At 31.6% G+C, this 24723-nt stretch overlaps 1 protein-coding gene across 2 annotated transcripts in view; it reads left to right on the top strand.

The window, feature by feature from the left end:
• The window catches only part of LOC126780987 (nuclear factor of activated T-cells 5), an 83934-nt gene that overhangs the window by 679 nt on the left and 58532 nt on the right, over positions 1–24723 (top strand). The gene's annotated exons all lie outside the window — the stretch shown is intronic.

The raw sequence follows: 24723 nt of genomic DNA, 5'->3' as shown, positions 1-24723 counted from the left end.
TTAAAAACTTCTTCAAAATTTACTATTAGATTGTAAATACACCATCAATTATTCTCATAATTGATTAAAATCGAATTATCACATTCATTGCTTATTGAATAGTTATAATGGCTGTTTTAATACGCAAATAATGTAAATAGCGTGGAGTTGAGAAGTTTAAATCGTTGGTTTTTATATATCACTTCTAAGTATATTATTATTCACCACTTTGAAGACGCATTATGCAAGTATTTTTATTAATATGAGTTAGTTACCTATATTTCTAGGCTATATGGTTAAATTCCTTATAATATTACAGAGACCACAGACCCCTAGGCACTGACATTTGAGTCCTCAAATTGGAATAAAATAATATTATTTTTGGCATTCGGCTGGTTAATACCCCTTGGCATTTGGGACCCTAGGCATTCGGGGCCCCTAGACCGGTGCTTTGTAGTCCTAGGCATAATGAAAAATAGTAACGTATATAGAAGTCATCACTGATGTACTTATCGGTATATAATCATATCGAAAGGTCCACCTAACCATTAAAACTCTATTGTGCTTTCGATACTTTTCAAAAGAATAAATAAAATTAAAAAAGTAATGATGTCTGAAAAATAAAAAAGGAATTAATGATGAAATAGTACTATACTTAATTCTCCAAAAAAACTGTACTTGAATGTCGCGAAGCGAAGCATTGCCTTTAGCGTTCGATTCACATCAAAAGACGAGACTATACATATTCATTTGAAATGTATTAGACTAAATTTGCCGAGGTGCCTCATTACCGTCACACGTAATTTCTTATACTCAATTAAAAGTATCGTATTCATTAGTACATATTATTTATTTTATTTCGTTGTACTGGAACATTTAATCATGCCGCTTTTCTTAGACCATTAATTTCGGCATATAAATGTTGAAACATACTGTGAAGTATGCGTAACAAAAACATAAAATACACTTGCTTACAAAAAAATAATTACATCGTGTATTCGCAATGTATATTTTGAAATTTTCGCATTAATTACGTTTAATTCGATTAAGATTATTCGAGTCATGTCATGACTTTGGATGGAAAATCCAAAACATGCTTGCCAAAAAACAAATCACAATATAATTAGTAATTAATTTTTAAAAACTTCAGATAAATAATCTGCGCGAAGCGTTATTGAAAGAACATATCTACATATGGCGCAGATATTAAAACGGAAGCTATGAAAAATCCAAGACGCACTTTAAAAGTTGTCCAGAAAACAACAAGACCTTCAGATGGAGTATAAAATATTTAATGGTAGCATTTAACGGTACCACTTTTTTCGCTGGAAAAACGCGTTTACGCTTTTCTCCCACTTAAAGTGCGCCGGAATACCCACTAAAATCAGCGGTACCCAAACCGCCTTTTCGACGACGTTTTTTTTTTTACAATTAATAGGCCAGCGTTTGACCGTTGACTTGTCTGATGTTAAGCATCGACACGGTCTAAGATGTAGCACGCTTGCCTATAAGAAACCTGTTTACTCTGGATTTGAAGACACCAACATTGTACCTATCAGGAAATACGGACTCAGGCAAAGCATTCCATAGTTGATCGTTTGAGCATACTACCGTGACGCCTTGGTTGGCCCGCCTCTGCGGGCCTCTGAATCCTACGGGGTCTCGGGGTACAGAGACCCCCTAGGATTCCGGAAGAAGATGCGCATAGCGCCAACGCCTTCTCCCTGGTCTTCGTCGGCCAAGCGGGTCAGCGGAAGCCCTCTCCTCGCGCACTCGCTCCGCTGCCTCCTTCTGCGACATGACATTTTCGCACGAGACCGTCTCCAAGCACCTCTCGCTACCAAGCATGGCGATTTAACGGTACCACTAGTTAATATGTTAGCTAATCATGTTTTTGTGTCTGGAAAAGGTCATATTTACTTGGTGGTAGAAATTTTGCAAACCCGTGGAATACGTAAAGCTTCACCCACCCATTCCAAATTCTACCGCCGAACAGCAATACTTGATTTTGTTGTTCCGGTTTTAAGGGCGTCAGTTTAACTAAAGCATAAGGCATAACACCTTAGTAACCAAGGTTGGTGGTGCATTGACGATGTATATGTTGGTTAATATTTTTTGATGATGATGATGATGTCCTCCTAGCCGATTTCAGCGGCGGCCAATCTTAAGGGAGACTAGCCAACTACGCAGGACATTATAGTGCAAAGGTGTGTGCGCTTACGAACTGATAATTGACCCATTTGCCTGTCTGTCTACGTAAAAAATAATGTATAATTAAAAAATACTCGAAGTACAGTTTTTGTCAGTAAGTTATTAATAAAAAATGTAACCTGGTCTGTTCATTTGCCTTTTATAAATACGCATTGTCGGATAATTTAACCTGAAAACTGATTTGACGTCCTGTTATAGGTTACATTCGTTTTATCCACGTTTCTAAGTAAAAATAAATACTAAATCAATTTGAATGAAATTTTTACATGATATGAATTACTTTTGTTGTTGTGTTGCAAGATAAATGTTCACAAGTATAATATGTCCTATAGAAGAATTTATTTACGTCTAGGATACAAATCGAACTCCGAAAATTCGATTTCAAAATAATTTTTGAAAGATAAAATGGGAAACCTTCGTTGTGCTATAAGAATTCGTTGTGATCAGAAATAATAGCCTTGAATACAAGATATTTGAGGCTGATACATACAAAAGACAAATTAAATGATTTTTTTTAAATACATATCTAATGTACATACATGCTTTTATTTATAACTTTTAAATAATTGTGTAATTAAAATAAGAGTCGTTATTAAATTGATACAAAAAATATATAAAGAAAAACAATATTGTCATTGATAATTAGGAAGGCGTGCTAATGCGTTTGATGGCAACCTTGGCATTGACATAGATAATCTTTTATTCTTATTATTCATACTTTATGAAACATGAAAGTTCCATCATTATTGTGTATATTTACAAGTTGATGGTCTAAATGTAAAATCTAGTACGTTGTCTCCCCACATGCAGTCTGCACTGTTGGGAGTATAAACAATGCTGACACTTGTAATGGGTTGTCAACCATGGGATCTAAGATTATTCCTAGTTCCTGTAATTAAACTGACCCAATTAACACTAAACCGGAACGGTAGATTAACTGATTCAATGGTCACCTGATGGTAAGAGGTCACCACCGCCATAGACATTGGCATTGTAAGAAATATTAACCGACGCTTACACCGCCAATACCCCACCAGCCTTAGGAACTAAGATTTTATGTCCCGTGTGGCTGTAGTTACACTAGCTCACCCTCACTTTAAACCGGAAAACAGCAATAGTAAGTACTGCTGTTTTGGGGTAGAATATATGTAGAGTGGGTAGTAACTACCCAAACGAGCTTGCCCAAAGCCCAACCAACACATGAGATGAATATAATTAAGGAATCTATGTTTAGATACTAAAATAAATTTAATAGATTAGATTGCGTCGCATCCAACACTTCTTGAAATTGTACTCTGATCTAGAATAAATAAGTAGTCTGTCCTTTGGGAAATCAGTAGTCACCTTGAAGTAACGGATAGGAACCTTAATCGTCAAACAAATGTCGGTATCCAGTAACGTAAGGGCTTTCATCAAATAAATATTAAAACGAAATCCAACTATGTTATTTTTATAATTATTTTTCAAGCCGTAGGCTTATAAAGTGTGTTAGATAATAATAAATCAGAACTTTGCCCCGATCCACATAACTAAAACCAACAAACAGATTAATTATAAAATAAGAGATAGACTGACTTATATCTGAAAATATCCAAAGACTTATTTATTTGTACGGCCAGTTTAAATCGGTCAATATTATTGCTTTTAGATCAAAGAAGCGTCCTCGGGCGGCTCAAGTTCCGGCTCTTATTGGCAAACAGTTAATTGCGTACACATTGACATATCCTTAGCCGAAATAGAAAATTGCCTAATTGAACATTCAAAAATAATTGACTTCGAAATTCAAATTATTGAAACACTAAGTGGCCAGTACGAAATAAGCCAAAATTATTTCCTATCAAATAAAAATATACAATTGAATAAACACTCTTTTATTCATATTTGATTGTAAAGTTAAGTAGAGTAAATGCTCGGCCTGCTTGTTTAGATTAAGATAGCATTGTTTTCAAGTCTTTGGCTTACTCTCTCATAGAAAAAGTATTTTCTATGAGAGAGTAAGTTCATGCAAACAAAAAACGTACGTATGGTACGTACCTCACGCTAAAATGACGAAATCTGAAATGTAATGGAATCCCCATTATATACTATTCAAAAAAACAACGTATTTTACGAAATAAATTTTTAACAAATCAACCACCTTGTAGATACTTTTAGTTTTTACTTGACATATACTAAAAAAACCAGCTTACTATTTTAATATTTACTTTCTTTCGATTAAATTTATTATTCACAAAAATAACAGATACATATTAACCTAACCATTAATGTTGCAAAGGGTATAAGTACTTCCGTCGTACTTATGAATATTATATTAACCCTTTTCACGTAACAACTTTAACAATTGAACGTACAAAGTGATAGCGGATAACCCAGTTAATATACGATTAAATTCGTCTGTTTCGCTAGTTTCTACCATTGTTTTTATTTATGTACGATACGGACGTTTTCCAATGTAACAATTTATTAATATGAAACTAACATAATTTGTCAGCTAAACACTTATAACGCTGTCACTTTATGATGTAAGCTGTTTACGTTGCGGTGGATGTGGTTCGGGTACATCATCAAACGGTCGTGTATCACGGAGCGGTGATAACGCCTTTGTTATCAGGACGCACGCTATCGTGGGTCAGTCCAGTTCTGTTTACTCAGATGCAATGGACACGCGAGAATCATATGACAGAGGCTGGTTAGCACCAGATATTTACCTGTCACAATTATCTTAATGATTTCGTTATTATCATGTTACTAAAATATACGTGAAAATTCAGTCATGTATAAATATTTGTAATGTATTTTGCGAATCTGATCGTGTACAAATTTCGTTTTCCTGTTAAAATGTCTGTTAATAAATAAGTTAATAGACCCTTTTTTGGTAAATAAATATATTTGGTATTGTTAAACAAATTATTAGTAAAGTTGACATTTATAGTTATATTTGGATAGAAGATAAAACTGGAAGCATGTTGTGAAGTACTTAACTACTGTTTTTTTTCGTGTCATCGACACGTTATGTTTTCCTCGATTGAAAGCAAAACCAATTGATAGGCTTCTAGTGCTGTTAGCCTTATCTAATTAAACACGAGAAGCCACAGATAAGATAATCAATTTGGGCGCCATGAATGACGAGTGTCGTTGACCGGTGTCGGACATGAACCAATCCGGACAATGCACTTCTCAACTTATTACCGTCCTTAATTTATGTTTTATAAATTTAAACATATACGTCTCTTTGTGTTATTATAAATAAATATTTATGTAATTGTTTTTTTACTTTTTATTGACATTAAAAGTAATTAAAAAAATAAGGTTAAGGCGGTTATCAATCTGGCGTTTTTTATGTGTGTTTGTATAAGATATCGTCTAAACCAGATGCGTCTTTGCCGATTTTACATCGATTTAGATTAAAAAAATAATAGTATATGAAAATATATAAAGTTGTTTTTCTTTAACTACTAAACCTCAAATCAGGTTGATAAGAAAAATACTAGACAAACTACTATTCGTATTCTACGGTTTTTAATCATAAGAAAAATATCTAGTATGGAAATCGTAAACATTTTCAATTCTTTTTAAACGTACCGAGATATCTGGAGTGTTTTTTTATTGAACCTCTACTATTGATATTAATTATGGCCGAATATGATATTAATTGCAAAACAGTAATTGTTAAGCTCCTAATGATCAAACAAATATACCCACAATCTCCGTTCAAGATAAGTTAAACAATTTATATCAAATTATTAATATATACTTATATTTTGTTTTCGTTTTACAGATTAAACAACTTATTTAAGGCTGGGGATAGGCTGTGCGATTAAGGAAACTCAGGCAGTTTAAATATTGTATTTGCCCAAAATATTAAATAAAAAGAACGTTATTTAATATTTAGTTTCAATTTCTTGTTATCGTTAAACTTTGAATTTAAATCCACGTTTTTTCACGATTTATATTTCTTTTATACTTTAAATGTTTTTTTTTTAATCTGACATTTAAGTCATTATGTTCAATTAAAACTCGTATTTTTGGACAAAGCCATCATTATAATTTTAAAATCACTTTAACGTATTAGGTATGACTTGGAATTCAAATGATTTTAATTTTTTTTTAAATGAAAATAATGTCTTTTATTACATTATAAATGAAAAACACTTACATGTTTTGTTTTATTTTAGCCTTATTAAAGAATTCTGATAGTAATTCTTGAGATAGATGAAAAACAGTCAAAAGAAAATATTTTTAAACGAATATTTACGTGATGATTATAAAACGGTTTAGAAAAAAATCAACTTTCCGAACCGGTGGTTTTTATGATCCAAATTTGATTAAACTTATGAAATCTTAATATGGCAACCATATTAATGCTTAATAATTATGCGTAAAAGTTGTTTTAAACTGTAACTCTATTTATGTGTGCAGTTAAATCTCTACAGTATATAAGTATAAAATCATTTTTAAAAACTCAAAGATACAGTAATAGCCTGTTAATGTCCCACTGCTGGGCTAAAGCCTCCTCTCCCTTTTGAGGAGAAGGTTTCGAGCTTATTCCACCATGCTGCTCCAATGCGGGTTGGTAGAATACACATGTGGCAGAATTTCAATGAAATTAGACACATGCAGGTTTCCTCACGATGTTTTCCTTCACCGTCAAGCATAAGATGAATTATAAACACAAATTAAGCACATGAAAATTCAGTGGTGCTTACCCGGGCTGGAACCCACGATCATCGGTTAAGATTCACGCGTTCTAACCACTAGGCCATCTCGGCTCAAAACTCAAACATAACAAATAGGTAATATGTAATATATGTATAATAGGTATATGTATGTATGTAATGCCTTTTCGGCAAAATAACATAGAACACGCTAAAAGATATAAGTACGATAGTCGACAAAGTTAAATATATGGTTTATTCTAGTATACGAATATATTATCCGTATGTGAATACCAATATCTTAAAAGCACGTTAGACAATTTATTTGCACTGTTTTAAAATTTACTGAACCGAAGTTCATATGCTTATTTCGACCTTGGTCAAAGACCACTGGTGAAAATTATTAAGCGAAACGCTTCAACAATTATTTAATACACAGTTTTTAAATAATTTAAATATATTATTGCTTCCTAAACAACGATTTCAACTGAACTAATATTGTTAATTATTAAATATTCGCTCTTTTAACTGTCATTGCTTAAACGAAAACATTTAACCGAATGATTGATTACAATGTTCTGAATTCATACAATACACTTTATACACACTTATAAAAAGTTATATATTCAATTGTTGTGATGTAATGATTTCAATAATAGATTCTGATGTCTGTTACAAGCTTACGATTATGTGATTACATTGAAATGTATTTGGCGCTTAGCACTCGCTAATCAAAATATATATTTTTTTCTTAAACTAATTTTAAATTAAATAAAATCATATTTTGTCCTACTTTACATATAATGGCTCTTATAAGCCCTTTTCAATCTCCAGTTTTGAGTTTTCTTACAGGATTCAATTAGACGTAAAATCGCAACCGGCGCCATATTGATTCCTCTGGGAAGTACCCGCTAAAAATTCGATAGTTAGGTCCTCTTTTCCCAAATGAAATGCATAGATAATAATATATACAAGAAAATTTATATTTCCGGAATAGATATCAACGAATACTTAAAACATGCTCTTTATCATCTATAATATATATTCTTGCAAGATTGTGTAATATGTCTTATCTATTGATGTTGTTTTTTTTTTAAATTAATTAGGTTTGTTTATGATTTTACATCTGTTTAATAATAATTGAATATTTTTTTAGAATACATCCCATCGCTTGAGCTGATTTAAATAATAAACATCCAAACAAGAAAAAACGCATTTTTATATATTTTTTTTAAATGAAGCTTATTTTATTTATTATTGTGTTCGAATTGTCTATGATAACTCGTTTAGAATAGTTGTTTCCTTTTGTCGCATAGCATTTACTGGTGGTAGGGCTTTGTGCAAGCTCGTCTGGGTAGGTACCACCCACTCTTCAGATATTCTACCGCAAAACAGCAGTAGTTGGTATTGTTGTTTTTTTGAAGGTTTGAAAAGTGAGTGAGCCAGTGTAATTACAGGCACAAGTGACATAACATCTTAGTTTCCAAGGTTGGTGGCGCATTGGCGATGTAAGCGATGGTTAACATTTCATAAAATGCCAATGTCTATGGACGTTGGTGATCACTTACGATCAGGTGGCCCATATGCTCGTCCGCCTACCGATACTATAAAAATTATAAGTTAAATTAAATTATATACTATGTAATATAACGATGGCATTTCAAACTGTTGATATTTATTATATATTTTGAAGATATTTAAAAAATATGGGCCGCAAACTTGGGCATCTTTCCAGATTTTATGTATAAGTATCATTGTTTCACAATGAAGTCTTAAATATTGTATAATGCCATGCACATTAAGTATGGTATAATATGTAAGTACACAGTATCCAGTATTATTAAGTCGGTGCTCCGTGCCAGCACTCGCTAATAGAAATTTTACATTGGTAAACAGTTTATCGTTTAATACATCGTGCTGAAATATATGCCGTGTATATTAGCAAATTTAGAATAAATAATTGCACGAAAACGACGAGCCGGTTGGCCTGGATGGCAGATTGCCTTTCACGCCGCACGATGAGGGTTCGATTCCCACGCAGGATAGACATTTGTGTGCACGAACATGCCTGTTTGTCATGGGTGTATTTATCTATATAAGTATGTATTTACAAGAGAAAAGTAGAATATGTATAACAGTTGTCTGGTTTCCATAGTACAAGCTCTGCTTAGCTTGTACTATGGAAAATAAAAATGTCCCCGGATATTAAACAAAATTATATATATAATGGTAACATTGGCTGGTGATCTATGTGTTAAACGAAACATATTCTTGTGTTCTATAAAATTCCTAGCTGAGCATTTCTTAAAAGCTAAAGTATACTATTATACAATAATACTTCTACACATATACTTACTTACTACTCACAATACTTTCAAGTTTGGATCTGTACTTAGTTTTTAGAAGATTTCCGTTTCCCTACTACCTAAATCTTTAATATTAATCGGAAACAAAAAATTCTTAAATTGTCATATATGTTTAATGTATGTACGTAAACGATAATATTGGGCTTAAACTTAATTATTTCCGTGCTAAGTCGGGGCGGAACGAGTAGGTACCTACTTTTTTTTTTTTTTGTAACAGCCTGTGAATGTCCCACTGCTGGGCTAAAGGCCTCCTCTCCTCTTTTTTTTTTTTTTTTTGAGGAGAAGGTTTGGAGCTTATTCCACCACGCTGCTCCAATGCGGGTTGGTAGAATTCACATGTGGCAGAATTTCAGTGAAATTAGACACATGCAGGTTTCCTCACGATGTTTTCCTTCACCGTAAAGCACGAGATGAATTATAATCACAAATTAAGCACATGAAAATTCAGTGGTGCTTGCCCGGATTTGAACCCACGATCATCGGTTAAGATTCACGCGTTCTTACCACAGGGCCATCTCAGCTTAACCTACTTAATATATATTAATGCTTGGAATACAATAATCTTATTATTTATAGTATGACGCCTATTCCTAATTAAGTAATTTCGTTATGTTTAAAGTAATTAACCAATGATAACATTAGCTTGCACAAAGTAATGATACATTGCTAATCTAGTTCTTATGCTTAATAATTTATTTTCAGCGGGGAATGCGGACGGCACTGAAATCTTGTGATTGATCTGATAGACAATTTGTAAACACTCGCTGTCATATTTCATTTGGCTAATGACGCGTCTATGAGCGTGAGGGAGATAGCTACTGTTTTGACTGTACAAACTGCGCGGGCGCAATATTAATCGGCCTTGACCTTGTATGTATCGAGCTATCACATATTTAGTGATCTCTTCTCCTCTAGTTATTCACAATCGATTGTTTACATTTTTTGACACTCACGGAACATTCTATATTAAACAAGAATGTCATTTAAATATGGTAATTTCAAGATTCGATCATGGGTTTTATACGCTGTGAATTGATTGATTATGTAACAATAACATAACGCTATTTATTAGGATTTACGTTTAGATTCGAATTATTTTAAAGTTACAAAATAATTATATATAATTAATTTATTTTTCTACGATTAAAATTTTTAATTTTCTGCTATTTTTTAAAATGTGTATTACGTTTTCTCACAAAAGAATAACGAAATCTGTGTGTATAAGTAGTACATATAAAGTCTAAAATGAGACATTTATATTTTCAAGGTAAAGCAACTGGTTGAAATACCATAAATTATAGTTAATTCATAAATAATAATAATAATTTTTAAAGTATCATATTCTATTTTACAATTCTAGGACGTTGTGCATTATACTAAAAATTAGTCTTATATAACACTATCATTAAACTAAAAGACGAAATGCCGTTACACTAATTGTCGTTTGTATTATTTTTTTTATCGAAATAAACACGAAGTTATTAAGTTGAGTAGGCCATTTCAGTGATAAATTCTTTACTTATCGACTTTTAGTTGTAGCAATATAAGAAATATCATATTATCTTACATGACTGGCACACTGTATCGCGCTTACATAATATATTACAAAAATATTTGGACGGATTGATAATCCTCGACGTTATTCTGTTGATATCTCATTATTTAGATAAATAATTATTATCAATACCTCTGTGAACCGCGAATGTTCAGAATATTAATATATAATCTAGTTGTTCTGAGTCTGAGTGTAATTATCCATATAAGTATGTATTTACAAAAGAAAAATAGTATATGTAGTATATCAGTTGTCTGGTTTCCATGGTACAAGCTATGTACAAGCTTAATTTGGGATCAGATGGCCGTGTGTGAAAAATGTCTCAGGATATTATTATTATTATTAATATATAATTCTATATATTTGTAATAGAGATCTATTCGTTTTTGTAAAAAAATACATTACCAATAACAAGATATAAAATATTATTAGTACTACACTTAATTCGATTTACATTTGAAATGTCTTATTACAAACAGTATTTTTTGTGATTTTAATAATTAAGTTTTAAATTTTCGATTTTTTGCCAATATTTACTCTACTGTCTATGAAAACGAATTATTATAGCCATAGTCATAATAACATGAACATTAAACATTCTATGCGTCCCTTTGAACTGTCAATTATAAAAAACAAAGTCATGTGTCTATTGTGCTTTGCTGACCGATATATTACGTAAGAGGCATTCGAGTACTTTGGATATATTTTTTTTTTTCATAAAAATTATACCATTACATTCACACGACAACAAATTATTTTATATTTATTCAGCTTGTAGATTCGCTCCGACTTGAATGTTGTTACATCATTATCAATTCACAGCTGTTATGTAATGTAGAATACTTAAATGTCGACGTTTATAGAGTGATAGCTATTTACAACGGAGATTCTGTAAATAGATTTTTATTTTTATTGTTTTATTATTGTTGAGTAATTTATAATTAAAGAGAACATTACCTTTATATTGTCTATAAATATTATCTACATTTAATTGTGCAATACAGATAGAATAATATATTTGTTATTTTTTTTATATTCAACCTCGAATATTAAAGGCTAGGGTATTAATTTTAAAGACTTTTCGCTCTCCCTTTTTTATCCATTTTTTATGATTGAGCCTGTAATTATCTAATTTATAAGTCTTTTTGTTTTGGATGTATATTCTTAAAATAATATTAATTGTTAGTTTTATAATAATAAATTAATTATACGTGATATAAAATTATAACGCAATTTCTTCTTTTATATACCTAACCGTATAAGACGTTTTGTCAATGTCACATCAGTAAGTCGACTATCTGTGCTCGACTCTGATACTCAAGGATATTATATACTATACTTCTGCGGTTATATATAATTAATTTTTATTTTTATTTTCCTCTTGACCCACGCACTAGATTATACGTTGTTTTGTTGAGGAAAATGTAACGCAAAAATATTAAGCAATCTAGCGGATCCAGTTTACGTAAACCATTAATTGATAACTGTAAAAGAAAATAGGCGAAACTTGTAAAATAAAATATATTATACAATATAATTTCTTAGTCTGGTTCTCAAGTCCCTTGTTTAATTATTTGTTCAAACTAATTGATACAGTGCAACGCTAAAAGTTGAAGCGTAAGTATAAGGGCAAGCCCATCAGGGTGGTTACCACCAGCAACAACATATTCTACCGCCAAACAGCAATACTTAGTATTGTAGGGTTCTGGTTTATAGGACTAATTGAACTGCAATATAAATATTAAATTTAAAAAGAAGCGTGCGAGTGCGCTCACGCGTTTTTTATACATTGGCATTGTAACAAATGTTAACCATCGCTTACATCACCAATGCGCCACCCGACCTTGGGAACTAAGATGTTATGTCCCTTGTGCCTGTAATTACACTGGCTCACTCACCGTTCAAAGCGGAACACAACAATACCAAGTGCTGCTGTTTTGCAGTAGAATATCTGATGAGTGGGTGGTACCTACCCAGACGAGCTTGCACAAAGCTCTACCACCAGTTAAACTATGTGTGTTAAACTATTTGTATATACAAACGAAGCGCCCATCTGTAACAACAAAGAAGTTATATATATTAGAATACGTAGTAGTTTTTATTATGTGAACCTTCTTAACTGCCTCACCGAGGAACATGATCAACTGTCAGACTTATTTAGAATTATCTGTACTACACATAATAAGTGGCGTAATTTAAACAAAATAAACACGTAATGTCGCTAAAATATTTTTCTAAGAATTAACTGTTGCTTTGTTATCTTATTTATAAATGTAAAGTGCTCGTGAGTTCGTTGATTTATGATATGATGCGACGCAAGTAATTAAATGATATAAGATATTTAATAAAATATAATTAAGAGTTATAAGACATTGCTAAAGCCAAAACTGCGTCCTCAAATCCCGAATACTATTAAGGAAGATAAAGATAGATATTATGCAACGGTAGCAACCAGATCATAGCAATTTAATCATTAAGAGAGTAGCGCTACTGAGAAAATGTATCCCTAATATTTTTGAACAGATTTTTGTAACATAATATCAACGTCAAACATTTTATATTGTGTAAATATGCTATTTGATAAAAAAAAATCTTATTTCGACTTGTTCAATCAAACTGCATTGTGATTGAACTTGTGATAGTAGCAGAAATATTAAAATAAAAATTAATATGCTTAGTTAATAATGCTTACTGACCTCTCTACCTCCAAATAGCAATAATTTGTATAGCTTTGATTCGGTTTGAACGGTGGGCCAGTTTAATTACAGGCCCAAAAACAAAAACATGACATATTAGATCTCGCGTTTGGCGGGACTTTGATGGTGTAACAAGTGGCTTACCTACATATAAACAAGTGGCATACACAGTACCAGTGTTTATGAACGCTTAATATCGCGTGACCATTTCCCTGGTCGCAAGTGTTAGAGGGCCACACACAAAAATAAAGCCCAAAATTTCAACCAAGCTTCAAATCAACTTTATCTGACATAAAACAGTATAGTACTCTTGAAAAACGTTTTTTTTTAAAGTATCATAAGAATTTTACTAATTGAATAGTTGCTGGTAATCCTATGAACGTGTCAAACGTTAAAAAAAAAACTTTCATTAAGGAGGAGAGTTAAATGTCGGGGTCGAGGGCCGCAATAATATTATCAAGCTGTTATCTCGTTATTACTTCGTTTCTCATACAAGTAAACAAGTACTGACACGCCTCCGAAATTACTATAGTAAATTATGATATACTACCTATTTCCGTAGAAATGTAAGAGTGACGCGAGTTTGACCGTAATATTTACAAGAACACACGCATTAAAATAGTATTTCACCATAAGCCGGTTGTCAGCATTCCACGAATGGGTAATGTATTGAGATCTTACGGAACACCACTGCTGAAATATCTCTTGCATCTGCATTGAAAAATCATGCTTGAGTATGTACATGTAATTACAGGCACAAGGGACATAACATCTTAGTTCCTAAGGTTGGTGGCGCATTGGTGATGTAAGCGATGGTTAACATTTTTTACAATACCAATGTCTATGGGCGTTGGTGACCACTTACCATCAGGTGGCCCATATGTTCGTCCACCTTCCTATTCTATAAAAAAAAACATGTGTGTTATTAGAAAATCCTTTTAATTGAGGTCTATTGCATATATTTTTATATAAAGAAAGAGTTCCATCAACAGTTTTGTATTTTGTGCGAATTTCACAAAAATGTGGTTCTTGTAATGGCGCGAACTCTACAAAATCCAGTTTGTTAACGTCAAAAACGGATGTTTACATTGATCACGTTTTTCAAATAGCATTTATGTGTGAATTCGAATTGTATAAACCTATAAACACAATCTATTATATATATTGTATTATGTATCGCTACATAATTAAATAAAAAATCTTAATTATTCGAAAACCAATTTTCTTGAGTATTTCATGAATATATGGTCAGTTTGTTACACTCGTTAATCTAATTGATAGCAAGTTAGCAACACATAGGGCTCGTAAACCTTTGAGTTATCGAATACTTAATAATTATCTTAGCTTTTTTATAAAATAACCGACCGGTTATTTAAATTTTTATCACGCAATTAAAGAACGAAGATCACTGTCTATGAACGAAGATCACCGTTACTTTGTATAGAATGTCGCTTAAGTATTTCTTAATATGCATTTCATACAAAATCATATTAAATAATAAGACATTTTTGGAACAAATTTAAATTTCTAAATAATAAAATTGTCTCAAAAACTATAAAAATTTGTTTGATATCTGAAATCAATTTATAGAGAAGCAAAACCGCTATTAACTATAAGCTCTGCGGTTTTTTATTGCAAAAACAACGCGTTTTTGTATAACCAAGACAAAGCCGGCTTAAACTAGTTTCGGGCGGTAGTTTCGTGCGTAGAACGGACGACCATAAAATTAACTTAAATTATTTTATACATTTATACGGGTCAGTTACATCCTGGTGTGGTTGTCTAACCGGATTGTACTGGTTACGTTTTTGCCGAAGAAAATTCATTATTCATAACCAAGAACGCAGCTAAAGATCGGTTCGGTTATAGACAAACGAAGACGTAGGATTATTAAAACTACTAAAAAATCCTAGACGAAATTAAGCAAGATTTTTTTTTGTTTCCAGTAAGCATTAATTTTTTTTATTCATATATTCATTAATTTAAAATATAGCCAAATATTAATTATTTTTATTAGTAGATCACTTATGAAATAAAGCATTAATTATTGGCGATGATAGAAGCAAAACATCGTTGGACGTCTCTCGAAATCGACCAGTACGAATTGCTAGTGTATCTCTTCGTATAAAATGTTATAGAAATCATATATAAAATATCTTATCTTGGTGGTGTAGGATACCATTATCCAGCCCTATCTCCACATCACTCTAAATGTTTTCAGGCCACGGCTACCAATCTCAAATCGCATTTCACAAAGTCCGATGGGACGAAAACCCGACACGACAAGTTCAATACATCGACACGAAGCTTAGTATAGACTATTTACGTCGAAGAAGGAGTGCAGATAAACAAACCTTGATTTACAAAAGACATGCGATATTTTATCCGCTTACAAACAGTTTTTGATTAATATATCTTTATTTATAATACAAAACTATTCCACTTAACTACCTGTACATCTGCTTAAATTTATTCCAAATTCCGATAGATGTTATCGAAAAATTTTCGCCGACATTCAATAACTAGTTTTATAATGATGGCTTTCTTCAAACGCGTATTGATATATATTATATTAGTATACATACATACATATATATATTAGTTTATTTAAGATCTCTGCTTTTGACCAACGACATCACGTTAACTCGGTGTTAAAGTTGCTTACTCCCGCTATGGTTGGAATAGGCTATAGTTACTTGGTAGTAGGGCTTCGTGCAAGCCTCTTATTATATTATATTCTACTATTCTTATAATTATTTCACTCGTACATACATTTACGGTTTGAAAGATGAATAAGCCAGTGTAATTACAGTCACAACGGACACAACATTCTCGTTCTCCATTTTATATTGCCAATTTCTAATATACCAGTCCGTCTACCTATGTTACATAGACATATATATATAAAATAAAACTTAAAATCACTGGTGAATGTATGAAACATATTTGATCGGGCCTAAACATCCTTTCTGTCAAAGTATTGCATACAATTTATATACAAATGCATCTGTAAGTTTGATCACACATTAGCGATTGAACTTCAAAAAGATAATTTTTCATAGTTTCAGTTATTAATGAGTGTCCTCAAACCGTACTAAAATGATTATATAATCTCTCTTAGATGTCAGCAAGGCTAGTTAATCAACGATAAAGAGGCACGTGCCACTCTATTAGCGGATACACTTGCGTAAGGTTTTGTTTGAATAATGAGAATGTTACGCGATTAATTTTAAGAGTAAATGATGACTAAGGTTTGTCGTAACTGATAAAAGGTCGTATATACGTATAAGATTCAATTTAAAAAAATGATGTCCTTTTTTTAATTTAAAAATGTTCGGCCTTACTTATAAACGTTACGGAGCTGTGTTTAGTTCATATATGTTAAATAGTGATATCTTTCTTTGAAGAATGAAGAAGGCACAGCATTCCTTAATTTATTATTCTTTACAGTATTTATTGGTGAAACCGTTAATTTTTTATTAATTCAGGTAATAATCATCAGTTACCATGGAAACAGCATAGGCCGTATTAATATTATAGAAATTTTTACGCGAAATTCTTGGTTATTATTTAAGTACTGTGTCTGCTGTTCGAGTAAGGAACCTGTTGACAAAATATGAATTATCATTCTATGCTCAGCCGTAAAGTGTACATAAATTCGCATACGTCCTTTTTGCACTAACAGCAATAATATGTAGCCATCAAAATCAAAATCTATTCATGTGGTTAGAATAAAAGTTTACTTTACCTTAATTATTTTTTTAGATGAAATAACCTTGGCTATTTTTTATCTGTATACAGTAACAGCCTGTTAATGTCCCACTGCTGGGCTAAGGCCTCCTCTCCCTTTTGAGGAGAAGGTTTGGAGCTTATTCCACCACGCTGCTCCAATGCGGGTTGGTAGAATACACATGTGACAGAATTTCAATGAAATTAGACACATGCAGGTTTCCTCACGATGTTTTCCTTCACCGTTAAGCACGAGATGAATTATAAACACAAATTAAGCACATGAAAATTCAGTGGTGCTTGCCCGGGTTTGAACCCACGATCATCGGTTAAGATTCACGCGTTCTTACCACTAGGCCATCTCGGCTTATCTGTATAAAGATAAAATATTAAAATTTGGAAACTAAAGTTTTGAGTGTAAGATGAATTTAGCACAACGATTTAACGAGTGCATTGCTTCGTACCAAATTACTTACATATTATAAATACTATTAAAGTCTCGGTTATATCTAAAGTAAGCTGCTATCGCATGTACAAATAGACTAGATAGCAATTTTATATTATTATTACGAAGCACGCGCCACAAGTGTCACATATTGCCAACTAGGTGTGCGTAGGCTGTATGAATGAGACGTCACGATAGAAATTGCAAATTGTTTATGTTGCCATCGTTAATAATTCAATTAAATTTTATATGTTGTATCTATGCCAATCATTTGAATAGAATACAAGTAAATTTTGCTTTGTGTTTTAAACTTTACGTGAAACTATTGCAATGTACCAGATTAGAACTCTAATAGAATACAACAAGTAATGGGTCATAGAGGGCGGGTTGTGAGTCGAGGGATAAGGCAAATAAGTCAGCGTGGAGTCATGGTCTCCTTCTGCGAGACCAGCTTAAAACATACGTTTTTTTCCTTTATAATATAGGTAGTTGGATAGATGGGCCACCTGATGGTGATTGGTGCCGTAAGAAATATTAACCAATTTCTTATATCACCAATGCGCCGCCAATCTTGCGAACTAAGATGTTATGTCCCTTGTGCCTTTAGTTACACTGATTCACTCACCCTTCAAACGGTAACACAACAATTATAAATATTGCTAATATATATAATTCAGTAATCATAATAACATAAAAATTAGTAAGTCTATTTTGCCAATAGTGCCTCCAGATCACCACCATCCTCCCTTAGATATATTAGTTTCTTATTCATCAGGAACTTCTTTAAAAAGTAATGTTTTTGGTGATAAGAAGAACTATTTTAAAGCTGACTACGTAAGTATAATTTCAGAATTAAATAATATCAATTGGTTAAGCGAATTTTGTAATTGTAAGTCAATAAACCTAATGATCGATAAATTTTATAAAATTTTGAACAAATTGATCGAAAAATATGTACCAAAAAAGAAACAAAAAGGTAAACAATATCCTCCATGGTTCACTAAGGAAATGATAAATTTATATAAGGAGAAACAAGTTTTTTTAAATAAATACAAAATATATAAAAACCCACTTGATGAAATTTCATTACGTCTTTTGAGCAAACGTTGTGCAGATTTATCGAAAATTTGCTACAATAATTACATTAAGATTGTTGAAGAAAATATTAGTAGAAATCCTAAATATTTTTGGTCATACCTTAAGGGCAAACAAGATAATAGTACCGCACTCCCAGGCATAATGACTTACAAACAAAAAGTAATGAAATCGGGATCAGAAATTTGTAACGAATTTGCCTTGTATTTTGCTTCTGTTTACACACAATCTCAAAGTTCATATACATTACCATCTTATAGTAATCAATGTAAACATGACTTTGGAGCGTTCACTAATTTTGTAATATCGCGAAGACAGATTTATCAATACTTAAAAAGACTTGATACAACTAAAGGGACAGGTTATGATAATATCCCTCCTATATTTATTTCTAAATGTGCATGGGTACTAAGTTTCCCTTTATATTTATTATACAACGAATCACTTCGCTCAGGTGTTTTTCCCGATAAGTGGAAAATAGCTAGGATCGTACCAGTATATAAGTCCAAGGGTAGTGAGTGCATTGAGAATTATAGACCGATTTCCATACTTTCCACTTTTGCCAAAGTATTTGAAGCAATAGTTTACCCATATCTAGAATGTCATGTAAAGCAAATGAATAATAATAACCAGCATGGCTTTATAAAGGGTCGATCTACAACATCAAATCTTGTTTCGTACAGTGAATTCATTGTGCCAGCTATTGATAACCACAAGCAAGTTGACGCAATTTATACCGATTTAACCAAGGCTTTCGACAAAGTTTCGCACGATATTTTACTCTTAAAACTAAGCAAGTACGGATTCAATGGTAATATGCTTGAGTGGTTCAAATCATATTTATACAATAGACAACAATTTGTTGTCTTAAAAGGTTTTAGCTCGAGTCTATATAAAGCCTGCTCCGGGGTTCCTCAAGGGTCACACTTAGGACCTTGGCTCTTTAATATCTTCATTAATGATATTTGCGATACGGTACATTATAGTAGAGTATTTTTATTTGCGGACGATTTAAAATTAACAAAAGTAATAAACAACTTAGCTGACTCAGAGCTCTTACAGGTGGATATTAATGCTATATATAATTGGTGTAAAAATAATAAAATGGAATTAAACGTCAGTAAATGCAAGCATATAAAATTTACGCGAAATCTCAATATAATCAAAACAATATATAGCATTGATAACATCAAGTTGGAGGAAGTTTTTGAAATAAGTGATTTGGGTGTCATTTTTGATGACAAGCTTACTTTTGTCCCGCACTTCAATAAAATAATTACGAAAAGTTCCAAAACGTTAGGATTTTTAATTAGAAATGGTAAACACTTCACGAATAACACGAAAAAAATAATCTATAACGCTTACGTGCGTAGTGTACTGGAGTACGGTAGTGTTGTGTGGAATCCTTGTTACAATGTACATCGTCTGCGTATAGAGAGAATACAGAAGCGATTTGTATATCATCTATCCAGAAACAAAAAAACCTCATACAATAAATCTAATAAAAATTACAGCAATCTCTTGAAAGACTTTAATATGGATAGTCTCTCTGTACGCGGACAATTATTAGATCTCTCTTTCCTATTTAAGATAATTCGTAACGAGATCGACTGTACTTACTTACTTGAAAAGATATACTATCGTATTCCAGGGCGCAATGTTCGTAGTTTTCTGGGCACTTTTGATGTCAGAATATCAAAAACGAAATTAGGATGTAATGCACCAATGCCTAGATCATCACGGTTGTACAATGGTTTTTGTCAAGATCTAGATATTTTTAATGACTCTGCCATGATTTATCGTAAACGGGCGCTAGAATTGTTGAGAGATGCAAATAAATAATAAATAAATAAATAATAAATAATGTTATCTTAATTTTATTTTGTATTAATTAGTATATTTTTAGTAATTTTTTTGTAACGTAAACTTTGCATGAATTTAATGAATTATTTAATTTTAATTTGTACCTATATCAATTTCAAACTATTTGTGTTATTAATTTTAATTTTATTAAGTGCATGTTTATTTTTTTATGATCTTTAATTTGTACCAATTTGGACTTTTTTTTTTTTTAATCTTTCTACTCATGTTGCTATAATTATGTGTTAATGTATTTTTAAAACAAATATTGTAATTGTTGTGGCTACTTTAAAAAGCTTCACATGTTAGCTATTTTCACTAAATTGTTTTACATTTGTCATTAAAACATGTAGTAGCTACTAGTGGTCCTTAAAATAAATAAAAAAAAAAAAAAAATAAAAAAAAAAAAATTGCTGTTTGGCGGTAGAATATGTGATCAGAGGGTGGTACCTACCCCGAGAGGCTTACACAAAGCCCTAGCACGATGTCAAAGTCAGAGTAATAGTATGGATGGACATTGTCATAAGATTTGGAGCCATGTTATTAAATATTTTGAAAATGTAAGGTTAATTTATTGATAAAATAAAAACTCCATACATAGAATATAAACAGAACCGCTCCCGACTTTATTATACAAGAAATATGAAAATTTGATTTATTCCCAACTTACTTATTACTTATGAAGGTTTTGGTAAAGATCATAATTATAAAGTCACATAAAATTAGTAAAATTTCTACGATTATTATTTTTCGAAACGTCATCGTAATTAAATTTAAAATGATGTGAGTATAAGTTGTCAAAACGCTTGTAGTTATTATCATGTCTTGATAGCAATCGTAACGATCTAACTCATAAATGATAAAGTAGACCGTACGCGACTATTTTAAGAAATCATATGTAATTACATATCATACGCTTAAACAATGATCTTACACTATGCGATGAACTTATATTTTATAATATTACATGTGGTCTTTGACGAAATTCAACAATATTTTTAATTGAAGAACAAATTATCTGTTATTTAGAAAAAGCAAAACCTCCTTAATATCAAAATGGCGCCAAATGATACGAAGCATCTGGTCGCCATTTTGAATTTTAACTCGAAACTAAATATTATGTAAATATAATGTTTTATTTGAGTGATTGGGCTATCTAAGGGGTATAGTAAATATATCTTATCTTAAGCCTTCATATTTCTCGATTACAGATAATATATACAATTATGTCTTAGAATTCAATCCAATTTTATCATTAATAGTAAACCACACAAAAAATTATACCAATGTGGTATGTTTATCAAAGTAGGAATAACTTTATTATTAAATTTAACTATATTAATTTATCATTTTAACAAGGTTAATATAGTCTAATAGCTAATTGGCAAGTGATAATAATAATATTATTAGTATTTGATAAAAAACATAAGTAAATATTAAAATTGGAAACGTGAGTTGCTAGTTTTTTATCCGGTTTATCAATCCGGAGTTACCAGATTCTAAAATAAATATATTGGCAAGTGATATCACAGAATTTAAGATCTTTAGTTTCTTATCACGTTATCAGAGCTTGCGATGCGTCGCGCCAACGCATCTTAAAAATTACGTAATAGTTTAGAAATATATATCCACATTTTTTTGTATTCCATGGTACTCGCGCTTCTCAGGCAATCTCCCTGCTCGAGCTTTAACTTTTTTATTTTTTTAAATCTAGACATCCATGTGCCACACTTGTTTTACGGCAACCTTATACTATTGAATAGGGAATAAAATAACCTTTCATTTCATGAAAAAAAAAACAATTAAATAACTGATGAGCGTATTAATTAAGTCTCTTTACCTGTTTGGACCTTCCTAATTTATACTTGTACTAAAAGTAGACAACTTATATTTTTCTAATTCTTTGTGCAAAATTCTCTCTAAAATAGCAAAAAAGTTAATTAAAGCTCATATTGATTAACCGTGTTGGCCCGTGATTGAGCTACATAACCCATTTGCGATTTATCAATGTATATACTATCTAACATATAAGCTTTGTCATCATCAAATAACAGATGGAGGTATATATTTCTGATATTTTATCTCGTATCTCCATAAGCATATAACGAAATATATAATCTTAGAATCGTAGAGTTAATACATCGCGTGACATACAATCGCTTATGATATCTATGTAGGTTTTTTTTTGCAATTCACTTGCTAAGTAATAAGTATTAAACAAAATCCTATTATTTATTTTAGCTTTAAACATATATTTTTATATAAAAATAGTATCTTTGGAGACTAAACTGAGGTATCAGTTTAATGACCCTTATAATAACTTATTATGTATATCATTTTTTATGATATAGGTAGGTAGTCGGCAGATGGGTCATCTGAATTTAAGCGGTCATCGCCGCGCATAGGTATGGGTATTATGGCCGTAATAAATGTAAACCATTTCTTGCATTCAATGCTCTACCAACCTTGGGAACCAAAATGTTATGTCCCTTGTGCCTCTAGTTACACTGGCTCACTCACTGTTCACACCCAAACACAGCTTTACTTAGCATTGCTCTCTGGCGGTAGAATACATAATGACTTAGTGGTACCCAGATGTCATGATTTGTACATTATCAATTTTGAATTTTTATTTGATATAATTATTTAATTCCTCAACGTAACTAATTCTCATGTAAAATTATAAATTTCTTTTATTTAGTATCGGTGGAATTGTAATAATATAGCTTTAATTTTTTTAAATATTTTTGTAAGTACGAACAATACGAATTAAAAGATTATATGGTAATATTTTCTTATCTTCTAGTAAAAATTTAAATGATTTTGAAGAGTGCGTCAGTGACTCGACTCTTTAACAGCTTCTGTCTTTCTGTCTGCAAAACTTATTTAAAAGCAAAAATATTTCGTAATAAATGAATGTAATCATATTTATACTAAGTGTTAGTAACAATTATCACTGGTACCCATCTGGCGCCGTGTGATGTATAGCGGCGTCTCGTCCTGTCTATTGAAAGTAATGTACAATATAAATAAAGATCGTATTTCAAAAATAAACATAACTACATTGAAACAGCGTGCTATGTATGTTTCGTGAGTAAATAGAGACCATTACTGATATCCTTAATGTTAAATTTTTTGATTATAAAATTTCAATAATATTAAATGGTACTTGATTTATTACAAGAATTGGAATTAATACGTAATGTATTTTTTTACTTGGTGCAAGCCTGTCTAATGATCGGATCGGATATTCTACCGCTAAACAGCAATACGTAGTACAACGTTCTGGTTGGAAGGGTGAGTGAGCCAGTGTAACTACAGACACAAGAGACATAACATCTTATTTGCTAAGGTTGGTGGCAGATTGGCGATGTAAGGAATGATTAATATTTCTTACATCGTCAATGTCTATGGCGGGTGGTTACCACTTACCATCAGTCTCGTCCGCATACCAATGATACAAAGAAAAATATGCATGTACAATATATGAAATTTGTAAGTTATTTTAAATATTTGTAGGTTATTTTAAACTTTGATAAAATGCCAATCAATATATTTACGTACTGTCACGGGGTTCTCGTGTGTACGGGGTTCGTTCCACCATGACCGTTACATTAATAAAACTCGTCATAAAGATTATAAAATTTTAATTATAAAATTTGCAACATAAAAAATCAGGGGTGGGCCGTTGACAGTATCTGGTCAATTAAGTTAACTCTAATACAATAAAACATTATAAGAGAGTTAGCTGTAAGCGAGTTGGCATCGGTTAAAATTAAGTGATAGATTTAAATGAATAAGCAGGATAGTGCAAACCCTGAACGCAGTGTCACAATGAGTGAGCAAATAAATAAAAGCAGTGCGAAGCAGCAAAAAGCACCAGCAGCAACAGCAAGCCACTGGACAAGCGACATTTATTTTATAAACCGGTTAGATTACGTAAAATAAATACAATATTTTAATAAAAATTAAAATATTGAAAAATTAAAATTTTTAGGGTTACAGTACATGTTTACGTTGTGTTGTAGTACGTAATGTTTCTTCTAAATTTGTCATAGTCGTGTATTAAAACGGCTTAAGTGCTCGTTTATATTATTTTATAAACATATTAATAGTTCATATTAGAACAGAG

The sequence above is a fragment of the Nymphalis io genome, chromosome 3 (genome assembly GCF_905147045.1).
Source record: "Nymphalis io chromosome 3, ilAglIoxx1.1, whole genome shotgun sequence".
Lineage (NCBI taxonomy): Eukaryota > Metazoa > Arthropoda > Insecta > Lepidoptera > Nymphalidae > Nymphalis > Nymphalis io.
Note: the sequence above shows the minus strand (reverse complement) of the source record. Positions and strands in the feature narration are given on the sequence as shown.